Source organism: Molothrus aeneus, chromosome 7 (assembly GCF_037042795.1).
Source record: "Molothrus aeneus isolate 106 chromosome 7, BPBGC_Maene_1.0, whole genome shotgun sequence".
Taxonomy (NCBI): Eukaryota; Metazoa; Chordata; class Aves; order Passeriformes; family Icteridae; genus Molothrus; species Molothrus aeneus.
In genome coordinates, this window is record NC_089652.1 from 24008544 (window position 1) to 24030468 (window position 21925).

Genomic DNA, 21925 nt, shown 5'->3' on the forward strand with positions numbered 1-21925 from the left:
AAGAGCACCTTTATGATTTCCTTGGATTTGACATTATTTTACAGTGATGAATTTAGTGTCTGCCTGTCCCACATAGAACAAGCAGTGAGAGCCGGTTAGGCAGATGAATGTGTTCTGACAATATTGTCTGTAGGATAGAGGCATATTTTTGCCAGGAAACATTCAGTACTTTAAAATATTTGATATTTTTAGGGGTTTTTTTCATTTTCAAGAATTTGTTAATATTTATTCCACATGGCTGACAGATCTGAAAAAGCCACAAGATTCATGAAGATTCATTGACTTCATATACTATGGGCACTTTAAGGTCTTGACCATGTTGCATTCAGGAGCAGCTCTCCTGGGAATTACCATCTATTTATTTCACTGGGAACAGAACTGAAATCCTACCAAAATTACAACATATTTGACCAAAAAAAGGATGTCCAGGAATGTTTCCTGCTGAATAGGTACACGTGAAACCCTTTGCAGTAGCAGTGTATTGCATTTTGGACTCTCTGGAAATCAGTGCCAAGTTTGCTGTGAACGCACAAAACGTTTTGAAGTACCCCTGTTGTGTTTCAGAACTTATGCCAGAGAAAGGGGGGGGGCAGATATATTGCTATTTTGTTACAATGCTAGGTGAATCAGAGGAAAATCCCTATACACCAGAAAAAAAAAAAAAAGGAAAAAAAAAATAACCACTGACCTAAGACAGAAGGTTTTATTTCTGAATTGGCTCAAAATATTTTGAGTCAGATGAGTTCAATGCAATAATGAATTACTTTCCAGTTACAGTGCAGGGTTACAGTTCAGGACATTTTCTCAGTAGATGGGACAGTCTTTGTTATCCTATAATGCAATGCAGATGTTTCTCTCTTTGCCCTGTGAAAGGATGATTATCTATATGGATTTTCAGAGTTTTCACACAATCCAGACATTTTGCCTGCAAAGAAAAATCTTCCAAACTACATGTCCCAGAAGGCTGTAACACAAGTGAAAAGCTCAGAAGTGACCTGAAATAGAGCATTTTGGGGTCATTTTGACACACCACAAGAAAACATTTTGATTTCAGGAATGGTGAAATATTTTGTTTTGCTTGAAAATGTCAGGCAAAATGCTGTGACTTTGCCAGAAAACGAAAAAAGTTTTTGGGGTTTTTTTATTTTCCCAAAATTTCCACCCAGAGAAAAAGTCTTGACATTTCAGCTCTTTGTTCCAAAGTGGGATGAAAACAAACATTGAAATGTCAGGATTTGCTGCAGGATGAATTTTGCCAAATTTTTGGTGTAATGCCTTGGCCCCAGAATTTACATCTTACTTTGAAGTATGGGTGGATGCTCAGAGGGTGGAAGGGATTTTGTAAAAGAGTATCATATGTTCATCAGAACCTAGACACCTATGTGTTCCAGTTCCTGTGATGTTTTAGACCATTTAAAGATTGCAGTTAACAGGTAGTGGATGCAAATAAAGTGGAAGATAGCACAAATCAACATAGAAATTCTTGTCTATTTACTTCTATAAGTGAGGAAACTGCCTTAGGTCTGTATCTGATTTTAGCTTGGTTAATGAAAATCAGGAACAATGGGCAGCTCTTGTCTTGAAGTAATTGGGAGTGATGCCTGAGTGAGGAAGGAGGAAGAAAAGAAAAGCCAAGTCAACCTTGGATGGCTTGGCCCAATGCGAGCTTTGGAGATGTCTCAGCAAGTATGGCAAATGTGTCATATGCCGTATGTAAGTATTTAAAGAGCATAACCTGGACTACAGTCACAATTCGCTCTGTACAAATAATCATTAGAGGGATTTGGTTCTACCAGCATTGAACAATACATTGGTGGGCATCAGCTACAGCAGGATTATGTGTGGATATTGCTTTGTGTGGAACAGGCACATTGGCAAAAGTATTTATACCTCTACTGCCTTCGTGGATTTCTTAGAACACCACCCTTTACATAGCCAAACACAAACTTCAGACAAAAAATATAAAGAAATACAAAAGAATTGGAAAAGACTTTCTGCTGTCTCTGGATAATCCAATCGTTCCAGCAGCAGAACATCAATACCTATTTTGGAATGCCACACATGAACACCTAGAGATGGTAGTACATGTCACAGCCCCAAAGGCCAGGCTGTGTTTAGGTGCAGAAAAGCACAGGGTTGATGTACAAAAGAGAATTATTAGTTCAGGACTCCAGGAAATGTAGCACGTACAGAGAAACTCCTCCCTGTTTCCTCTGGACATCCTGTCATCAGCAGTGGGAAGCTCTGATTATCACACTTGGAAGCCACCAGCGGACCTTCAGGATTATCCTCAGGATAACTCCTTCAGGAATTATCCTCACCCTTTTGGCTGCAGGGATTGCTGGACTTTGCACACTTCCTGACAGCCACTGTCCCTCCCAACCCACACAAAGGTGGGACAATGCATGTAGTCATCTCTAAATCTGGAACTGGACAAGAGACACTCAATTGAACTTCCCTAAATTAAGAAATCCCTTTGTACCATCAGGTAAATAAAGTTGTTTTATCTTTCCATTTTACAGGATTCTTTAAATCAGCAGGTTCATGGCCCTGGAGAGTGCCTTGGAGAGATGTTGAATTTTTTCTGAACAAGAAGGGAAAACTCTCACCTCCTATTCTAAATTTATGATGTTACTGGGTTAATAGATCTGAAAATATCTGAACAACCTAATAAAGGAGTTTCTAATATGTACAATCAAAAATGGTCTGAGGGATACAGACATTGCAGGCAGTCCAGAAAGATGGAATGAGGTATTTTCAAAATTCCAGGTGGATGTTTTTTACAAAATCTCAAACAGTGAGCTGCCAGAGGCGATCACTTTGAGTGCACAGGGAACATCCAGTTATTTGAATAATTTGTGAAGGGTATATTTTACAGTGTAATGAAGATGCTAGACAAGGTATGAGTGCTAAAAAATCATGTCGAGGCTGCAAGAATTACCGCTATTATTTATTTTACAATCTCTGAGATATGGGATGAAGTGAGTTAAATGCAGTACCTTTGCAGTACAAAAACCATTTTTTTCCACGAAAATATTTTTGTATTCATGTAACACACAAATTTTTGCAATAAGACACTGGTTTCCTCAAGGAAGAGGTGATTTATCTCAGCTATACATGAAAAAAGCCAACATTCCTTCACCTCCACAGTATTGTGCTTTGTCACCAAAAGATACCAGCAACTTAGACCAAAAGGTTGTTCTGGCTTCAGTGTGTTGTAAAGAAAGAAAAAAGGAGAGTTTTCTAGCTAAAAGATCATAAGCCCATTTGCACTCAAGGAAAAAGATGAAAGTGAGTGAGACTTTCAGAAACAGAGGAACCTGTCTTTTCCTCCACCTTGAGTTCATTGGGAAGCTGACCTTTTAAAGATGGTCCCTCAACTACATCTATTTAACAGTATGTGGTCTGGACCACTATTTTATAAAAGCCATCACATTTCTCAGGAACGGCCTGACAAGCAAACTCTCTGTCATGAGACGTTCTACAAGTTTTTATTACTTTGCATGAATGCCACTCTCACTCTGGGACAAAATCATCACCTTTTCAGGCTTCTCAGCCCCTGAAGAGAGAAACTGGCGACAATGCTTATCCTGCTCTGAGTCCCACGCGTGCCCTGAGCCCTGGGCTGCCTGGCAGATACCTCCAGCCTGCCTGCAGACCGCCTCCGCGGGCAGGCCGGGTCCTGTCCTACCCAGCTGGCAGAGTCAAACCTACCTGCAGGGATGCTCTCCAGCTATGCAAGAGGCCATGGCCAAAGCCTGAGCATGTGGGCAGGAGGCAAGCACAGTCTTGAGGCCACTGTTAGCAGATAGTAAGGACATGTCCAGAAAACCAAATAAAAAAATGTAAGGAATGACAGCTCTGAAGACATTGACCCAAGGTAGGAGGCCATCTCAGTATGGAAGCCAAAAATAACATATGCTACCAAGCCTGTATGGTCCCTTTCCAGCAGGCTAAGAAAAATTCTCAGTGAAACATGGCTGAGCCACTGCCTTGCATATGAAGAGAATCTGTCTTATATCCAAGATGTCAGTCCTTTGCCTAATAAAAAAAACCAAAACAGTAACATTCCCCTTTCCCATCTGGAACACAAATGACTTCCAAGGATGCAAAATTGTTTTTAATGATTTTCATATCTCATTACTAAGGCAACAATTAGAAGTCTGGATTAGACTTTACCCTTTTTTTTCCTAAGAGCTGTCAATTCTGACTCTGAAGGAGTTTGCATCTTCCAACACTTGTTGCTTCAACTCAGCACAATGCTGCCCAACAACCATCATGATATTTTGCATCTCCCAGCAAGCCTTGTGTAGCTCCAGTACCAGACTGCACTGCAAGGTGCAAGCATCATCAGAACAAACCTTTTGCTGCAATGGCTGAGGATCCATGGCATAGGGAGAGATGGATTCCAAACTGATGCTGATGAAGAGCAAACAACCAATTTTCCACTAAAAAAGTAAACACTGGGCAATTCGACGTCAGCAGAACTAACCAGCCTGAGGGGAAAGAAAACAACAAAAGGAAGAAAAAGAAAAAAAAGTCCATGCAGTTCCCACTGCTTTTTTTTTTTTTTTTTTTTTTTTTTTTTTTAGCTAGAATAACTGAATGTTCCCAGCCTCCTCACAAGGGAAATTATTTTATGTGCTAACGTTAGAGGAGAGATTTGGAATCTGTCTCAGTGAATGGAGTCATGAAAGGCAGCATGGAAAAAATAAAGGATAACAGTGATGAAAGAACAGTGATAATAAAACATATCTTAAAAAAAAAAACATATAATTAACAAAAGGTGTTGGGAACTGAAATGTTTTCAAAGGGGTACTGTTGTCCCTTTTTGCCTTAAGTCAACCACAAGGTTGTTTTGATGGACAGTGGACAAGGTGCTGTATTCAAACTCAACTGGGCAGAGTTCTACTCCTGACTCAAATGCTGGGTTACACTGTGTAACCCAAGGCAAGTTCCTTCCCTTTTCCTGGAACTCATCTTTCCTTCTACTGTTTGCCTGCCTTCTCCAGTGTACCTGTGACCTCTGGGGCAGGTAAGAAGACAATGTTCCAAAGCTGAGAATGTTCTGGGAGTGTCTTACTTGAACAGAAGTCCTCTGAGCAGCCAGAAGACTTGCTGGTGAAAATACTTCTGTCTCCCTGGCCTCATCAATATTTTGCCAGGAAGCAGCTGAGCTCTTGGCAGCTCTGATGCTCCAGGCATCCTCAGTGGCACCAGGAAATGGCTTTGAAGTAGGGGATTTTCCTGAATGGCAGGGATTCCCCACATTTTCCCAATCCAAGATCCATGACAGTAGCCCTGGAATTCCCAGAATTCAGAGCAGTTGTCTGATTTTCTTTTTCTTTTTGCCTTTGTTTTCCTTCAGAAAACAGACACAATTCTTTGCATTCCTCCTATCCTACCCTTAAAAAAAAAAAAAGAAAAGAAAAGAAAATCAAACAGCAGACTCTACTACATGCAAAATTATGTCTGCCCTTTTCCTACAAAATTATAAAATAAACCCATTTTTTAATACATTGGAATTGATCAGGAAGTCATTCCTGCTAGAAGCTATGGAACAGAATCCTTATATCCCTCCTTAACCTTCCAGATATGAGCAAAGGAGTGTCTGGGTCAGAGCACAAGTTCAGCTGTGTTGGCATCCATAACCAGCAGATTTCAAGGGACATTAAGGACACCACAAACATGTTTTGAACCTTCCACAGAGCACCCTTTCTGACTCAAGTCCTCTGTGGCTCTTGCTGAGTCAGAGGGGGTGTTTCAGAAAAGGTGCTTTCTTCCTAAAATCTTTCTAGTAAGACTTTGAAGCCAGGTAAGCAACCTGTGGCAGTGAAGTTGGCTTAGCTAAGCATGGTGAAGAAATATCTATTTTCATTAGTGCTGAATAACCTGGCTTCAGTGGCACTGCCTTTGAAGGCTGACTGTAGGATTCTAGACTCCATTTATTGTCTATAGAGATAGATATGTAGCCTGAGGGAGCAATTAATCTCATCCTGGGCTACGTGTCTCAGACACAGGTGAAAGGCTGAAGACACCGATTTCTGTCCCCACCTTTCACCTCCTCCCTGTAGAGGCAGTCTAGGGTGTCTAGCTCAGCTTTTAGAAAACTAAATTTAATATCCAGGCTGAGGTGAATTTCCCCTACAAGTACCAAGTATCTGTGACAGACATCACAGGATCACAGGTAACAACACAGACCAAGAAAAGTACCATGTTTTTACAACTGTGCTGTTACTCCCCTGGCTGATGGAAGAGATATCTGTGGAAAACAAGTGGTGTAGTCAACAATCTCAAGATGCAGCTCAGGAAATCCCTGAACTACCAGCTGTGGTATCTGAGAGGAGATCCCAAGGAGCAGATCACTCAGAAAGACTTTCTCACTCTTTTCCTTCCACTCTCTGAGACAGGAGGCAGGACCAGGGATTGAAGGTTGTTTGAACATCTGACTCTCTGATAGTTACCTTTTTATTTCTTCTCATAATAATTTACCTAGAAGCTAATGGAATATAAATATGTATAAATAATGATAGGCATGGAGAAGCAGAAATGTTCACCCATGTGAGAAATGTCCCATTGGAGTCCTTACCACTATCAGACACTGAAGTCAGAGAATTGCATAGAAACAAATGTCTCAATCCCCACTTCAACATTTAAATCACTTCATCATCCTATATGCACCACAGGGAAGGAAACAGAGACTTGACTTCTCTGCTCGTGGCCACCATGGGTCCTACATCTCTCAGGTCATTAAACGTTGCACCATGCTAGGAGTACTGCACATGGGAGTCTTCCCAGTGCAGGCATGTCCAGCAGCAGTTGATACATGGATTTGCATCTTAATAATGTCTTGAATAACCAGCTCTTGGTTCAAAGACATTCAGCCATACATACAACATAATACACTGCTTTTCTCTCTCTCTCCTGCTTTACTGTATCTAAATGCTATGTTCTCTTAGGAGTCCAGTTTTTGGAAGTAACCTGGTCACTGACACTGGAGAAAAGCTCTGAACATTTAATAAATTAAAAGACTTAATGAAATAGAAATATTCATGACAAAGAAAACCAATTTTCTGCATTAAAATTCTCCCAAATAATGAGCTTTTTACAACACTCTAGAGGTGGGATTTGGAACTCTCACAGCCAGCAACAAGAGGATTATATACCAGGGTCCAAAATCAACTAGAGGCTTTCTCTCAGAATGATCTCCTTTCCCTTCTCCTCAGCAGCTGCTTAAACTACCACTGCACTGCTTTGGAAAGACTCAGTCCTTGGATGGACCTCAAATTCACCCTTTTGGACTCTCCCCCTTCTCCATAGCTAACCAAGCCTTCACTTCATAAGCAGACAGCCCTTAATTTGATTTCCACCCCTTGGGATTTGCATCTTTGATGTAATTCTGTTAACGTCAAAGACATTATGGCAAGGACTCATCTGGGATCTTGTGTACAGCTGTTGTGTTCCAGGCTGGAGGAATTCACATTCCTCCACCACACCCAAATGTGCCCTGGGTTATCAATACTCTGATAAGCAACTCAACTGACTTTAGACTGGTTAAGGAATTTATCTACTCATATTTTCTACCTTCATTTTCCCTGGGCTCCCTCCCCTTTGATTTTTTACTTTTCAGGCCATGACATTCCTGCTGATTCCTAGATCTCTGGATTCCTACCTCCTCCTTCTGTTGTTGCTAACACACAGCTCTGTCTGGAGCCAGATTTAATTAGACCACAAGAAAAATGAACCACAATGAAGTTACATCAAGGGTGTGATTTCAAGACACAAGAGCACAAGAGCCAGGAAACACAGAACTCTGGAAAAAAAAAAAACAAAACAAAACAACAAACCAAACCCAGCAAAGAAGAGGAAAAATTTACAACAAACTTTGTCCTAACCCTGTAGTGTCCCACCTCCAGTACAGCTATTACGTTCAAACACAATTTACACAATAAGAAGTTGATGAGGAAAAGCCTTGGAAGGAGAAGGAAAGGCCTGGAGAGGATCTGCCAGAACACTTTGGCCCTATAGCTTTATTGTGTGTGGGTTTGATGCTGTGCCAAGCTTTATGACACTTACATCAAGGTTGGTCGCTGCAGCGATGCATCATTGAGGCTAAATCACCTACCCCTCATGGAATGTACACTGATTTCACTGTGCTTTGGTTGAGAACATGTTATCATTACCTTCCCTTTCTTAATACCCCAAATACCTTTCCAGATCACAGCATTCAGTGCTCCAGGAACTTCTTTGCTGCCATGATTGTATGCCATTGTGTAATTTCAGCATAGAATACAATAAGACCTGGTCTATCCCAAGGCCTCCAGGCACTGATGTAATAGGAATAATAAAGCACAATCATAAGGAAGAAAATGGCATGTAGCTCTGCCGTGTGGAGCATGGAAATGGATGTGGGTGACTGACACTGATGTAATTCCCTCCTACCAAATGGAGGCAAACAGCCCAGAAAAAGGCTCCTCCTGCACAGCACCAGCAGATTTATGCCAGTTTCAATAAAACCCTTCCTTGGTGGAAGGAACCATCCTAATTATTGTAACATGGTGGAGTTTGAGGCTGTGCCCTCTTAGGTTGGGGGTTTAGTTTTTCCCTCTCATTGATTACTTGTAAAAAATATTTTATTTTACCTAAAGGAAAACAAATAGAGGAAAGAATATTGTCTGATAATGTATATGCTGGGTAACACATTAGTAGAGATCTGTTCCTAGATCTATTTCTCCCCTCTTCGTCCCTTACCTTCCCCCTTCATGAATTAAAATAGAGTAGAAAAGTTTACAAGCTCTGCACCTCTGTTGGGAATTCTAAGCTTAAAAGGATGTAGCTGGTTTGGAATACTAAATACTCAAGTGTTCAGTTAGAAATTGTGCTGTGCAAAATGCAGAGCACTAGTTAACTTTCTATTGATTTATAATGGAGCTTTTCACTTTGGTTCTCAGATTGAATTGGATCTCTGTGCCTGTGAATTACTCCACTGAGAGCTGGAACATGCAGTCATTGATCATGTCTCATTTCATCTAGGACAGAGGGTTTCTCCCACTTGGGAAAGTGCTGTTAACCCAAACCTCAGGCTCATAGTTTCCCAGGACAAGCAGTTCTGTAGCTGGAAGGACATTTGGTTGGAGCTTCAGTATTGTGATTTGGTAAGATAAAAACTGGAGATAGGGAACTTCTCTCTGTAATGAACTTTTTAGTGGACTTTCCTGGTTAATTACCTCACAGGTGATTTAAATGGCAGGCTGATTAAAGCCAGAGGGGAACAGGGAGGTGAGGCTAGGCAACTGCAGAATCTATAAAAGCAGGCAAGGTTAGAAAGCAAGCCTTCCTTTCAGCTGGGCTCATCTGGCAGCTGGCTGGATTTAGCAGGAGATGAGAGAAGCTTTGTTAGTGTTGTATACCACCTACTTTTAGATACAGCTCAGTGGGGAACTTTCTTTGTTGGGTATGGGAGGGGTTTGGCTTCAGCTAGTCCTCTCCTCACAGATGGAGTCAGGCTCTTCAAAGAACAAATTTAGTCTCCGTATTATCTCCCCTTCGGCATTTCTGAATGGCTCACTGGTGTACTTAGGTGAATAGAGAACAGTTATCAAGTCAACCGCAGGATTTTGCAAACCACCTTAGCATCGTTGTAGGTATCTCAGTTGGACACACCTACTCTTTCTGCAGGTATAAGGGAGGAAAATGCTAAAAACAAATAAGTGAACTCCTGTGGCTCTACTTGCTGTCCTGTGCAGTGAATCAAGGAAAAACCCTTGAGTCATATAATGGTTTGGGTTAGAAGGGACCTTAAAGATCATCTAGTTCCAACCCCCCAGCCACTGAGGCTGAGCAATATGCTACTAATATGCCTCCTCTCATGTTTTGAAAGACAGAGACTGGAAAAAGATGGCAATATGATCTGATCTGGAAGATCTGTTTGTGAGGAGCAACTGAAAAAAAAAGTGGGAAATTGAATGTGCTGCTTGTTCCTTGACTCTGTTGACAGATGTACACACACAAGCAGCTTTTACAGCAATCAGAAGTAAGTGATGAGTTTTCTGCCATTAGATATTTTTTGCCAAGCACAACAAGCTTTTGAGAAAGCATGAATCTTTCAGCAAGTAACAGAAACATTTACAGTTAGGAATATGCATTGGGGAAAAATGAGATATTATGGAAGAGATGACCTCTGAGATAAATCACACTGAGAATCAAGGAAGCAAGTTGCTTTTTCTGCTTCTTTCCCTGACCTCGTGGAGGGCTCTGCATAAGACTTTTTCCTTCTGAACTTGTTTCCTATTTGGTTCTGACTTACAGTGGAAGGACCTTCTCTGTGTGTCCAGTGCTAAGAAGATGTGACCTTTTGGTTTTCACTGATTTAGTCTCTGAAAGCCCCCCAAAATAAAAGACAACCCTTGTATTCTCCCTATTCCTTTGGACTGGAAATAAATTTCTCTCCTAGATAAGTTGTGTGCGTCTTCCTCTGAAATATCTATTCTGGCTACTGACCCTTCTGTCTCCTTCAGTACATACAAGACTAAGCCCATTCTCAGAGAAAGTAAAAGGGCTGCAGACCTGGGAAAACCACATCATTTCAGGAGCAGAAGGACTTTGAGGAGGAAGGGTCCCTGAAAGAACACCCCTTACACTGCTCCAGGAGATTTCCTGACAAACAGTGTGAGCTGCCTGCTGTGCTCCAGCTGAAGGCTGGCAGAAGAGGAGGCAGGAAGCAGATCACTGGGAACTTCCACTCCTTGAGCCTCCTGGTGCCACTACTCATGGACCTCTCCCCCTGTACACCTTGCATCTACCAGGAGAGCCAGTTTGTCAGATCCAAATCTTGATCTGTTAGCCACTAAGATACCCAGGTTTCTGTGCACCTCTGTGAGACACCAGATTATTACCTACTAGGGTAAGTGTTATCTTCTTCTGTCCTGCTGTCCTAAGCAGTTGTCTTCATGCAGAGAAAATTTGTCTGGGCTGAGGAGAAATTCCAGAAGCAGCAGTGGGCAGAAAAAACCAAGAAGGTTTCAAGAGTGGTGGTTCTAAAGACGGGTCAGCAACAGGGATTAAGGGCACAACTGAGCCTGTGGACTCACTGATCATGCATACTGCCAGCAGAAGGCCTAGGAAAAAAAAAGCTCAAACTCAGATTTATTGGCCTAATGTGTGTCCTTGTGGCCCTATCTTGAGCAGTCCAAGCAGTGTGCTACTGCTGTATGTGGCAGGAGATGGGCAGAGCCCTTGGTGCAGCCTGCAAGGGGCACAGAGCAGCCAAGTCAAGCACTGTGACAATACCCCAGCAGTGGCAGAACAGGCCTGCATTTGCAGGCTGACTCTCCTGCTACTTCTGGAAATGGTGCCTCAGCAGAAGCAACTGGGAGAGGTTCTGTAAATGAGGGATTGGGCTGGTTTCCGTTTCCCATACTACACATTTTTGGTGGCCTTAAAATACCTTTTGAAAGTGCAGGATATGCAGTCAGAACATTTTTCTGCTTCTGGAAATGTTGTTCCTGCACTGAGCTGCCCTCATTCTCCACTTTCTTCTCCCCTCTGAGATGGAAATGCACGAGTAAGCGTATGTATTATTTGCAGACTTGCACAGAGGCCAGATCTTCTCGTGGTTGAATTACTAGCCAGCCACTCATCCTGCCTCAAAGAAATGCTTTCTCTCGTGAAACTTTCCAAGCTGGTTTAATCCACCTTGGGTGGCAAACTCCATGAGCTCTTTGCCTGCTGGCACACACTTTGCATTCACCAGAGCTTAAATTAGCTCTGGGTAATTCCAGCAATGTCTCAGTCTGTGGAAAGGATTCTCCAGCTGAATGCATCATGCTGCATGCTCTCCTCCCTCTACCTGGGTAGTCTCTTAAGTTCAAAGAAGCAAAGGCCAAGAAGGAAAGAGGGAATGAGCCATTTATTTGGAAATATTAGCCTATCCTCTCTCTCCAAGGCAGGAGACGGAGTGGTTTGAATAGGAGATGCCTCAACAGCCATTTCACAGAAGGCCATCACAGCTGGGGATTCTTGGCAGGATCAAATGGATCTGTGCTCTTTCCTTCTAGACAGGGGAGTCTCTACTTTTCTATGTTTCCCCCCCATCTCCAAAGGGTGACCTACACTTATGGCCTTGCTCTGGGATGGTTTGCAGCAATATCCTGTTTTCCATCTATAGGGACAGGGATACTCTTGTGACAGGATTCACCAGAGGGTGCTATTACACATAGCCTTTTACATTTTTTCCTATCCTGGAATGATAATGTAGCCTTTTAAGGGGACACTGAAATGTTGCCAGTTCTAATATGTCAGCTCCTTTTCTGAGTGGGAAGCTGCAAAAAGTAACAGGTTTTTCCTCTTCTTCCCCTCTGTTTCTTTGAGGGGTTTAATTTTGGGAGTTTTATTTCATTTTGGCTTTTTTTTTTCTTTTCTCCAACTGTCAACAGGAAATTATTCTTGTTGCAATTTTCCCCCTGGTAAGAAGGAGTTTACTGACTGCTTCTGTTCTGCTGTGAAAGCATAATTAATTAGTTTTACACTCCTAACCTGCCTGCCATGGGCTGGATTTCTCCTGTGGTAGAAAGCATCTACATTTGCTATGGGTCCATAGAAAGAAGGATGCCCCAGTTTCCCTTCACCACCACCATGAAGACCTCTGAAATCTTGAGCCCAGAGGATCAGCTTCATTCCTCTCTTAGAGACAGGCTGCAAGAAATATACTTTCTGCAGTATAGGGACAAGCAGTCCAAAGCAGGACACATTTATCTGTTCTGCCTTCCCTGGGAAGAAGATGGCAAGGATCAGGCCAAGAGACTGCTGTTCCTGGGCAATTTGACAGCCACAGAACATGTTACAAACAGCTTTCAGGCTTGCAACAGAGACCTGTTTGTTCCCCCTGTTTAATTTGGGAACCATGCATGCAAGCAAACTTTGTATGTCTCCATGTATAAGCCTATACTACAGCCTATTGATTTCCTTCACCCTTGGCAAGAATATCATGGAGGATTTTGGCTTTGCCTGTAATCTCTTGAGTGGATGAGACTAGAAATTTAAATGAGAGTTTAGCTTGCTGACTGTCAGCACTGCCCACGTGATGGCTGCTCCTTTGGCTCTGGTCTGGAGCTGTCTGTTTGGATTAGAAAACTTGGGTAGAGGGCAGGAAGGGCTGGTTCCCATCTGTGCTCTGCCCCTGCAGACACTGCAGATGAAACTGGTTCCAGACTTGGCTCTGCAAACCAGATCCAGAACATGAGCTCCTCCCTGAGAGCCTGCTCAGGTACAGGCTCTGTTATTTTTGACGTATGTCTGGTTTTAATCTTGAAGCAAGGCCTGGATGCAGTCTCCTGGCTCACCAACGGTGTGCTGTGTGTTGCCTTGTGGTCCAAGTACAAGATACTGAATCCATTTCAGCCTCTCCCTGTGCAAGAAGCACCCGGAGGAAATAACGAGTTTATGATGAGAAGTTAACATCTCATTTCTGGGGTGGTCTTTTTATCTCCATATGGCTTTAGTGGGAGTCTGCATGGGTGACCACCCATGCAGTAGTAGGTTTGGTGATCCAGTCTACAGCTTCTGCAGCGAGCAATTTTTTGATCACACAACTTTGCTTGCAATATGGTTTCCTCTAAGATTTTCAAGTCATTAGTTCTGTGAGTCATCTTGGATTTTTCTGCCTTGACTAAAACTAACTGTAACAAATGCAAATATAGTCAAATAATACACTTGTGTAAAGGTAAGAAGTCTTCTTTTAGTGAGTAAATATGAAGGCACCAGTAAATTCCAGTCCAAAACTCTGCTAATCAGAACAGCTTTTTCCAAATTACTTTATATCTTGAAAGCCAACAGAAAAAACAGCCCTGAGCCATTGGTAAAAGAAGGTAAGCAATAAATTTAGTAGCAGTGGGATGTGTATCAGTTTCTATGTGACTTTATTTTATTTCTTAGAGAAATAATGAGACTAAAGGCAAGATTCCCCATAAGCATCCCACCAGACAGATACCTCTCCAGCTTATTCCATCTGGGAAGTGATGGTCTCTTTGAGTATTGACATATATTCTCTTCTCCACTTTGATTTGCCTCCAAAAATAATCCTGAGTTAATCCTTTCTGTATTTGTGAATTTGAAGTAATCTTTCTATTTGTGCCAAGCGTTTACAAAAAAAGTCAACTTCTCCATTGATTGCGCAGTGCTTAAGGTCACTGAAACAGTTGCCAGGATGCTAGCTAGGTTTTACTGAATGGAGAACTAGTGCTCCAGCAGTCAGTGCTTGAGGATCTGAATCATCATTGCCAGAGAGAGGTGGGGAAAGAAGAAGTTTTCCTCTTCCATGTGATCCATCTTATGATGCTCTCAGGCACTGAAGTGAAATCCTGACAATAACACATCCATCCAGGATTAGAAAAGGCCCATTTCACTGTTTTCAGTGAAATTCATTTAATCCCTGTTTGCCTACACTCTGACCCTGTAAATGTTGGGGAATTATATTCTTGAAGGGATTACAGTGTTTTATTTTAACAATATTGAAGTAAGCACCTTTGTCTATAACCTTCTAAGGAATTTGAAAGGTTTTATTTAGTGGTGCCTATTGTGTGCTACACAGACAATTGAACTGGCCTCAGAGAAGCAAACTATCTTAATTTGTTCCATTGATACCCACATGGGATAGGAAGAAACACAAGTAAAACCTAGATGTTCCAACTGTTTTGGGGCAGGAGATATGAGTTTTCCAGAAGTTCTCCTTGAGATGAGACAATGATTAAATTTGCTGTCCCTAAGAACTGCTTTATTGGAGGGCCTAAAGCTGGTATCAGTTCTAATAATTTCTGCTTTAAGAAGTCAGAATAATCAGCATGGATTTACCATACACAAACCAGGTTCAACCAACCTGATTGCCTTTTGTGATGAAATGACTGTGTGAATAAAGGGAGAGCAGTGGATATAGAATTGACTTATTAAGGCTTTGGAGACAGTCTAACACAGCATTCATGTTATGAAGCTCATGAAATATGAGCTAGTTGGTCAAGCTGTTAGGATAAAAAAATATCTGTAGTGCTGAGTTCAAAGAAGAGCATTCAATGACTTGGTGTCCTCCAGTTTTGGCTAGTAACTAAAGGAGCATCCTTGGAATCTGTATTGTGGTCAATATTTTCATCTGCATGCTTATGCAGAATGTATCCCCATCACATTTGCACATGATACTGAATTAGGATGAATGGTTGATGTTTCATAGCAGAGAACGTTTAGGTAAGAGGGAGAAATCTGAGGGCTGAACTGACAGAAACCTTACAAGACTAAGGAAGGAGAAGTACCCATAAAGCAGAGTAACCCCACACTGATACTCTCTGGAAGCAGCTGGCTGAGCAGCAGCCTTCCCCAAAAGGACTTTGGGGGTTAGTCTGTGTACTAGGTTGAAGATGTGCCAGCAGTGCACTATCACCCCAAGTAAGGCCAATTGCCTGCTCAGCTACATTAGGAGGAAGGTGACCAGAAGCTTGAAGGAAGCTGGGGATATTTATGCATTGCTACAAGGCTGTAGCAGGCTACAGTAGTTTGCTTTTCACCATTCTCTGCTTCAGCCCAACTTATATGCTCAGTCATCTATCACCTGATACCAATATCACTTTGTTCATCTAGGGACTTAAGGCAGAAAGATCAAAGCTCCCTTGGGTCCCACTCTGTAGGTTCCAGTTACACCTATGGCTGAAGTGGAGATGTATTTACACCTTGATTTGCTTCTGGGAGTTCCCTCCTCTTCCTCTCTCACTCCTCCCCCGCACCTCCAAGCTTGCAGTTGACCTCAGTTGAATATCAAAAGACATCAGAAATATGAGACAGCTCTCCAGATGCTCAGAGAAATGACCTGAGAAGAAAGAGTCAGGTGATGCATCCCAGGAAATGGATCCTGTCCTAAGCGGAAAATGCATTCATCATTCAGATAACTTCTGCCACAGAAAAGCCATCTGAATAAACAAGGACAGAGTTACACAACCATTGTGCAGATCCTCGTTCCTTCCTGGCCAGTTGTAAAAAGGCAGATGTGTAACACAGGGTTTTGTCTGCAGGTAGGGAGAGAAGGAGACCATGAGGGAAGGCTGGGATTTCTGAGGCCAGTAGCAAAAAGAGGATTCAAATCCTTTGAATCCTTCACAAGACTTCTAACTGGAAGTTGGTCAGTGGAGAACTCAGACCAACAAAGTTATGTTACCAGGAGACATAAAACAAAGAAAAAAGGGGAAATGGGATTCTCAGAAGTCCATTTGTGGACTTCCACTTTCTCCAGCTTTGTCATGGTTAAACAAGCCAACGTGAGGTATCAGTGCAGGACCCACCTCCTAACTACAGCTCAACCCTGCTGCTGCTTAGCTAAGAGCTGCTTTTAACCTGCTGGAATTATTGGCTGACCACCTTGCACTACCTCTCCTCACACAGCAGCCCTGTGTCCCCACATCTCTCCTGGCTACCCCTTAACCTGCACCCCAGTCCTCCATCAGGAGCTCCTTCATGTCTCTCCCATGGGGAAGGAAGTATTCTGAGGTGTTTGTTGGCTCAAGGAAGCAAAGAAAGAATTTGATGGAAGAGTGAGAAACTGAAGTTCAGTAGAAATAATTGGAGCATTGTGATGATTTTCCACAAAGCCAGCATGGAGGAGGAATAAATTCTCACATAAGATTCACAGGCTGACTAGAGTCTGCATTTTCTGCAGTGTTCCCATTTATAACCCCAAGTAATAGGAGAAACATTAACCAAAGAAAGCCAAATGTTACCTGTCTCCAGTGGAGGAGCAGACCTCTGAAAAAAAGTCATGTTCAGTGCTGATTTCTAAGTTTGGAAAGGATAAACACTGACATCTGACTCACATTCTCAAGAAGTTTATGAATCCTATGCACCCCTAAAGTCAAGTAAGGCCCAAATACTGTATGAATATCACACCCCATTGCTCAAGAGAGAAGGCTGTAGGACAGGCTAAGAAGTCATTGAAAGCCACATGAATTCACAGATTGGCCCTCATAAATAGTGGAATATTGTCCGGAAGAAAGGCTGTTATGAGAGCAGGCTTGGAAGCTGGCTAGAACATGGCAAATCTATCGAGCAGCTGAGATAACAAGAACACACGCAGGAGAGTTAAGGGCAGAAGGAAATGGGTGTACAGTGTGTGTCATAAATTACAAAAAGAGAGTAAGCAGGGTGTGCATGGGAGACTGAATGCCATGAGCAAAGGTCAAAACCAGACACTAAAATGAAGAGGTACATGTGTGATGCAGCAGAAGCTGTAACTTAACCAACTTATGGGAAAATCCACAAAGAGATGGGAAAGGAAATATTTTTCTATTTACTTTTTTCCCCTCTTTTGCCAAATACTGCGGGTCATTAGCTGGGACAAGCTTTGTGGATAACAGAAAGGACTCTCCAGAGACCAAATTCTTAAATCCCCGCTCTGAGTCTGCCAGCTAAAGCTGAGGTATCTCAGACAGTCACAGCATCTACAGAAATCAGAATTCCCTATAGAACAGGTCTGGGATGCCTGACTACAGTGCCTGCTTCTGTGAGAGTAGGTGGTTATAAAAATGAAGGCAGCAGGGTGCAAGTGAGATGAGATACTGGGGCTGGCCTAAGTGATCCACCCATTCCCTTCCAGCGTAAAGGGAGTTGTTCTAGGTTATCTCACACTCTTAATTTCCTCCCACTTTCTTCTGGAGAGCTGAACATTTCTGGAAAGAGATTTCAAGTCCTGCTCTTGGCTCCTCTACATTCACACTGCAAAATCTGGGGGTCTTGACTCAGGGATGTCACTCCTGTGTCAGTACCATCCCTGCAGGTTCCTCATGCTCTGTCAAGTGGAAGAGCTGTGCTATATTTAGAGCAGTATCTTACACCACAGAAGATGTAGGCTACAGTCTTTATTTTTACTATTCAAATCCTCTGTGTCCTGTGACATGGTTCCTCATCAATAAAGAGTGAAAAATATCACTCTCTTGTTCTGGAGAAGATGTACAGCAAGTACTATGGATGCCCCAATTAAACTGTGGAAACCACGGAGTACTTCAGCTGTGAAATATTTGTGTGTGCCATGTTCACACACAAAATGTATTCATACAATGTTACTTGCACAAGGGATGTGAGAATCAGCCTTTCTATAGTTGGGTAAACCTCAGGATTCTGGTATTCCCTGACTGAACGTCTGGCATTTAAAAGCATATATCCATATTTTAAAAAGAAAAGCCAGAGATATGTTCCCAGCCTTCCTGGCAGAAGAAAGAAAATTATGAACAATGATTGTGTATGACTGCTCCTCAAACTGTAAAGAAAATAAAAAGCAGCTTCAAATCTTATTTTTTTTTCCCCTTAAACACTTTGTCCTACAATTTACTGTTTTGGTGGCTATTATACTCTATGGGTTTTGTGCTTTTCCAAGTTTTTCCCTGAAGCACAATCTCTGTTTCAGAACTGCAAACAACAGGAAAAAACCAGCATGTTTTCAGTAGGCATTGTGATGAATGTAGCTGCTGGATGAATCTAGCCCACTCCCCTCCTCACTGCCACCCTGCTCGATGTATTTAAAATCTCCAAAGATCTTCCTTTAAGATACCAGGGCTTCCCATTGTGCTGGCTTTTATTGGATTTCAGGTGCCATTCAGTCAGCCCCCTCAGCTGCTTAAATTCTTGAAATGCTAGGATCATATTTCACCTGATCTGGCACTGAACCATGCTCGCTATCTCACCCCAAAATTAATTAAACCATAAATTTTCGGAATAAACATGAAGCATCCACTATCACTGAAACAGTCTGGGCTTTGTTGAGCAAACTGCTGCAAGAACAAAGCCGCCTCTTTCTCTTTCTTCCCACCCTGCACTTCTCTTCTCTTGATGTGTATCAGCAAATACAGTAAATACAGCACTCTCCCTCCCTCTTACAGAGAGATAATTCTTGTTCTGCCGTTGTCACCATTTCATAGACTCAGGAGAAACTGCAGCAGCTCACAGGGTGAGATCTTACAGGAGAGCAATAACTCTACTAAGAAGAGGACCTTCAAAATGAATGCACATATTTTCCTTTTTTCAGGCAGCCCTTCAAAATGCTACTTTGATTTGCCCTTTACCTCAGTTTCCCATCTGTATGTTGAGTTTTTCTCTCTGACACAGATGCTGGGCAGTTAAAATTCATTAACGAAGCAGAGATTATTAATTACTAATTCACCCAAGGAGATTATTTAGGTATGTACAAAATTGTTAGTGATAATCTTGTAGCTGCCTCAGAACTAATAGTCTCTGCCTCTGAATCCTCCCTTCCTATAACTGTGAAGCTGAACTATTATAATAATGTTTGAAACTAACACTTGCTATTACAAAACACATACTATTCAAAACTACCGATCAGAAAATAACTAAAACAGGGATGTCCATTTCCTATTCTGAACTTTTAACTAGTCTGAAGGCTGCAGAATCTCTGTCCAATCTGAAGAAAGCCTTATCCCTGAAACATGTTTAATTTTATTTTCTGGATAGCCTGATCATTTCAGAGAGGGTTTAGGACCAAGAACTCTGCCACTTCATCAACGTGACTCAGGCAAAATCTTTACCCTTATCCTCAGATCTTGTAATCCTGTCAAAGCCCATGAAGAGTACTGGATGGCTGCTTGGGTGGGAGACCTAGGGAGCATTGCCTGGTTGCTATAGGCAATGTAACCAAAGGTGGCATTTTTATTCCTTGAATCAACTGTCAGCCAACACCCTTGCCTGGTATTCAAGGCTGTTGTGGGTTGATAGATTAAAATCTGAGCTCCTGACCAGCTCTGGTCTTTAGAAATTCTCTGGTAATTTGATTGCAGCTCTGGTGCAAAATGTCAGTGCCCTGGCTCTGCTCCAGCTCTGCTGATTTACACTCTTCTGACTCAAACTCTCAGTTCTGTTCCAGTAGGATGCTGTATTCTTCTTCAGTTCTTCAGCTTCTGTCTAGAGCAGGTAAACACTGTTTCTCTTTAGCCAAAATAAAGTGAGTCTTGCATTCATTCTAGGATGTTTTTGATGAATGGAGCCACAGAAAGGTGAATGTGGTGTTTGTTCCTGCTGAGTCCTCACTTCTTTCATGCCAGGCAAAATCTGAATTCCTGTGCTGCAGAATCTTGACTGTGGACTGAGATCCCCAGGATATGGAGCCTCAGGTGAACACGTGCTGCTGCCAGGATGCTCCAGCCAGCCAAGGGGCTCAAGTGCAGAGCCAGGTGTCAGGATCAAAGCAGCATCTGATGCGTTCCGATACGGTTATCATCTGCAGGCTTGGTTCTGCTCCCTCCTCAGGCTTGCATGCAGAGTCTCCCAGCTCTGGTAGCAAATGAGGAATGTGATGTCTCTGTGAAAAACATAGGATAAATCTCTTCTCTAAAGAAGCTTTCTTTCTGTTTCTGTTCTCAAGCTGAGACCTAAAAAATAAGACCAGAGAAGGGAATACAGAAGAGTTTTTACATATTATTCCTTGAAACTTTGGAATTAGTGATTAATGCAAAGTCTGGGTTTTCCTTGAAGGATCCTAGAGTCTGTTGTCTACTGCTTTTTTTCACCTGTTGCCATGGACAGACTGGTGAATAACTGAGCACTGTGAAACAAGAGAGCAGACTTTTGGTTCCTAAGGCATTAATCAGCCCTAGTTCAGACAAGAGCATTTCCCTTCACTTCAGTTTTCCCTCCCTGACGCAGCTCCTGCCAGGATGTCCCGCTGCCTGCTGGAATTAATGTGGCTTAAATATCCCTCAGGATTCTCCTTGAGGTCAGGAACTCAGTCTCTGGATCCTCTTCAGTTCTCTTTTCTAGCCCCTGAAACTGGATGTTGCCAAGTGAATTTTGCTTGCCCATCCCATTCTTCATATTTTCCAAAGTCACCTCTCACTGGCAAGGAAAGACTTGGACAGGAGAGACAGAGGGGAGAGTCCAGGCCTGGATTGCCTCTTTCCCTCTGTAATTTCAGTCTCCCCCTCTCATCCCTGAGATCATTTTCTCAGTGCACTATGCTGTGCTACATCCCAAGCTGTTGGCACTCCCCAGACCAGTGTGTTGAGTTGTCTCCAAGTTTTTCTTGCCCTTCATAAACAATGATTTTTTATTTATTTGTTTCAAGATTTTTAATTATTTAGGGAGGAACACTTAAAACCAAGGAACTCTTTCTCTGTATTTTTTCCTTTTTAATTTTTTTTTCTCAACTGAACCTGCTTTCCCCTTACTGCTTTCTGCCCTATTCTCATCCCAAACTCAGAACTGTCTTCAAGGAGACACATCCCAGACCAAACTGTATTGCATTTCCCTGCTTTCCACTGCTAATAAATTTGTCTATATAGCTCACAAACTTTATCAGGAAAATGGCCCTCAAGAGAATAACTCTTTACTTGCATTTCTCCTCACTGAAATCCACTCCAGCTCTGGCAGATCCGGAACTATCTGGTGAGCATGGGAGGTTTTTTCCATCCTCATTCGCGAGGGTTTTTATTGCTTCCTTCCTTTCCTCATCATATTGTGCCCAGTGAGTTTTAAAGGCAGATCATCTTCTCATTGTTTGTCAGAAAAACACTTGGCTTGTATTTGTGCTGTTAACCAGGTTATTCATGGTCTGACTGAAGCCTTCTTTGGGGTCCTCCAACTCATGTTTGCTTTGCCTTGTGCATGGTTTTACCAGGCTGAAGATATGAGACATCCAGGACATGTCATCCTTATGTATGTATGTACCACCCATCCTGGCCCTTTCCAAATGAAGACCTTAACCTTTTCCAATGGTTAAAAACCTATATAGGAAAAAAGTTGAGCATTAGATGAACCCTCCAGGCTAATTAACCTTCTATTGAGATACATACAAGACAACTGGATTGCGTGGGTAATGAGTGTATCCTGCAAGAGGCTGTGGCTTGTACCAGTTCTCTTCATGGGGCTGTCTTGTGTGCCTGAACACTCCTTT